This window comes from Microchirus variegatus, assembly GCF_963457635.1.
Source record: "Microchirus variegatus genome assembly, chromosome: 23".
Classification (NCBI taxonomy): domain Eukaryota; kingdom Metazoa; phylum Chordata; class Actinopteri; order Pleuronectiformes; family Soleidae; genus Microchirus; species Microchirus variegatus.
In genome coordinates, this window is record NC_139824.1 from 2,903,389 (window position 1) to 2,907,481 (window position 4,093).

Genomic DNA, 4,093 nt, shown 5'->3' on the forward strand with positions numbered 1-4,093 from the left:
CTGGAAGCAGAGTGGCCATGACACAAAAACCTGATATGAATACAATGATAATAGAAGAGTAAAAACTTAAAAAACCCTCTGCTGTCATTCCTTTGCATTTGTTTGTATGAGCTATTGACACATTATGAACACTGACTCACTCGCACTGGTAACATGGCTGCCCTCAGGGACACAAGAGAAACTGATTTCAGGCATTTAACAAAATGTTTGCCAACTTTACACCTGCTTTACTCTATCTTGAGAAAATATTTGCTTCTCATGGTTAGACAGCCTTTTACCAATGGAAATTTTAACGGTTTACTCTCCTGTACATATAGAAAATCTGAATTTTTACCTCATTTAGACACAATAGCTGGTTTAGTATGTTTGTGTCACTGCGGTACATCCAAAAAACTATATCAAACTGTGAAATCACTAAAATCACTACCAGAGGCCGAAGTGGATTAAACAACCCTTGTATGCTGTGGTTTAAAATCTCATGTTTTCCTCTTTGGTCTTTGGACAAGATTGAGCTATTAAATTTCCAGTCAAAAAAGGCAGATTAATGCTGAAGAACATAAGAAGATTCTTATTGTAGACATAAATAGTAGCCTTTATGAAATGGTTAAAATCTGTTTTCCTTCTGTTCCTGTTGACAGCCATGTTATCAGGGAGAGTGAGTGTCAAGTGTTGATTTTGTGTTATTTCATACACCCGCAAATTTTCTCAGCTAATTTCTTTATCATCTCTTAAACACTCCTCCATTCTAATCCTTTTGAAAAGATCTAAACCATTGTGTGCCCTCATGCATTTTAAACCCATAAGACAATCTGATAAACAATTGTGTTATCGTGACATCTGTTACACCAAACAACAGTTTCAATTACCTCCTATTGATCAGGCACCACCTGCTCATTCCTGTTGTGGGCAGCAGGAAAAGAAAAGCATCACTGCAGACAGCACAGCAGCACACTCTCCTTAAATCCTCATTAACTATAATTCCCACCCTGGCCTTGGCCAACTCCCCAACAGACCTCAGGAGGATCAAAAGGATTCAGTTGAGAAATCTTAGCTAAATTACATGTAATAAGGGCTGGCTATATAAACTGATAGTGATATGAGAATACAGATGTATTTAATATTCTAATGCCTCAGAAGTAGAAACATATTTATCACGAAATAAAAGAACATTCAAATGCATGAAATAAATAATTAAAATTGTAATAGGTCACTGATGCTTCTCAGCAGCAGAAATGTGAGCTGAATAGCCAGTTTTGTTCTATGATAACCAAAGACTCACAACAAAGCAAACTGGCATCTGTTCACCTTCATTCCCATTTGTGACATGGTTACATCACGTAAATTACACTCATCAGCCATTTTATTAGGTGCACTCTGTGAATTGCTTATGTTCACACAAATAGTTAATCAGACAATTTCATGGCAGAAACTTAAAGCGGAACTCGACCGGAAGTTCCTATTAATGCTGCTTTTTTGGTGTGTATCAACGTCATCACCTTGTTTATGTAGCCCTGAAGGTTCTAAACAAACAGTTCAACCACTGCTGAGAACGCTGTGTTTATTGTGATCTCGGGCTCAGCGAGATCTCTGAAAATCCCGTAATAGTTACGTAAACAGCGGTACTCCTGAACAGCAGATCGTCCTGCTCCGGGCACTAGTCCGGGCACATCCGGTTGCGTACATTGAACCGCAAAAGAAGAATAACGTCCGTTGTGGAGGTGTTTTACGAGCGTCAGTGTCTTCTGACTCTGGGTCTGACTCCGGGTCAAAGTCATAAAAGGGACTGCGGCGAGGAGTCGTGACAAAGCTATTTTTAAACATTGTTAAAACAATGTTTTGATAATGAGGAGCAGTGCATCCACCGTTCCAGAGGGGGAGCTACGCTTCTAAGAGCTGGTGTGCTGAATAGTACTGGCCAATCACAAGCCTCTGTCTTCTGGGGGTGAAAGTTCACTCTGAAATATCACGGCTGATGAACACCGTCAGAAAAGAGGTTTTCAATCGGCTCGTTTACAGGAACTAGGAGGTTTTTGACCATAAAAACAAGTTAATATATGTAAGTAACTACACATAACTAACATTTATGTGCAACAGGACCACTCTATGTGACCTTTAAGCATGTAGACACAATCAAGACAACCTGCTGAAGGACAAACTAAGCATCAGAATGGGGGAGAAGGATGATTTAATTGACTTTGAACATGGAACATTTGTTGGTGTCAGTATTTCAGAAACTGCTGATCGACTGGGATTTTCACTCACAACCATCTCTAGAATTGACAGAGAAAATATCCAGTGAGCGGCAGTTCTCAAGCCAGGCAAATGTCTTGCTGATACCTCAGGTCAGAGGACAGAGACTGACTGATTCAAAATGATAGAAAGCCAACAGTAACTTCAATAACAACTCATTACAACTAAGGTAATGCTAAGAACATCTCTGAAAGAACAACACTGAGGCAGAGAGGCTGCAGGAGCAGAAGCCCACATCTGGTGCCACTCATACCACTTTAGTTGGTGTCCTCCATACCTAAATAAGTGGCCAGTAAAAAACTAACTCTCTGATTACGTCTTTCTTACAAGGTTACTTTAATTTAACATAAACATCACAAAAAAGCTAAAAGAAAACAGAAATGTGAAGCTTATGCACTTCAAGAATTCAGATTAAAAAAAGAAACCTTGAATTAATCAAAAGCAACGTCAAAAACAAAGCTAGTAATCAATTTTTCTGAATGAATGTATTCATGTAATTTTGCACCTCAAATCTTTCCTGTTACAAGCGGCAAGTTGGCTAACTAAGTTTTATTACGATGCAGAGATTGACGATTTTGCATTGCAATACAGTCTCAGCACATTCTGAGACCTTTCTGGATTTTCCAGTGGCTCGAAGCTGCAGCTCGACTGCAAAAGCACTTGGTTTGATTTGAGGTGTTGAACAATTCAATTAAATTCATCATATTTAACTTCAAACTCAAAGTGACTGCTTGTACTGATTGATGACATAAGTAGCCATGTGCACGTGTTGGTTAGCTGTGAATTCATCAAAAAAGGAAGCTTGGGAAAATCGACCACGATCCAAAAAAATAAGTCACAATTTAACTTTTGATTGGACACATGTCCAAATAATATTTAAAATGTGTGAATAATTTGCACGATAAAAACCTGTGTCCATTGTGCAAAGGCCAAACTGTCGCTTATTTTCTCAATGAATTGTTTGTATGGGCCATAACATGTCAAAAAATGATGACTGATGTTTCCCAATCCTGACATTCTCAGAGGTCTTGCTTTGTCCACAAACCATCTCTTTTTTGTCAAAATTTAGCAAATAAAGCAGAAACCATTTACATTTAAGAAGCTAAAAAGTCAGAAAACAGAATTTTGAAAAACTGAAGATCAATTGTCAAAATAGTTGACGATTAATTTAGTAATCGTTTTCAAATTCCAACCGATTAATCGTTGAGCGGCTCTTGCTGTTGATAGCTAACTGTACAGATAATGTTAGCATAATATAAGCTAAGCAGACAGTTGGACATAACAGTAGCTCGGAGCTTAAACAAGCAAAAGATAAAAAACACACATAATACATATGTTTTCCTTGGGCTACAGAAACGACGGGATAGCGACCGCTAGCTCCCTAAATTAGCGGTGATGTCGCACAGGACGGAGAGAATGAATGAACGCACACAAACAAACCTTGTTCCTCGCTGTAGTTCGAAAAGGAAAACACGCTGTTTCCCCCGCGTTGGATATACAAATAATAAAATAATAATAATATTCTTGGGCGTTTCTGGAGGACAACCAGACACCGTGTAAGGCTGAGGAAGACTTGATGGACCGTCAGCGTCAGCTTGGCCCGGATAACGATGAGTGGTTGATGTGACGATAGCGAGCAGGTCTCTGAACTGAGCATGCGCAGTTTGCGCAGATGGAGTAACTGGTGCCTTCACTTACCATCGTATATGAGGATAAAAGATGCTCAATCCGATGCTATTGAGATTGTATTTATATTACAAAATTTGAGGCCGTGTCAATATGAACATATTTTTTACTTTACGAATGTTCTATCTATTTTAACTTTATATCGCCATGCTTTATA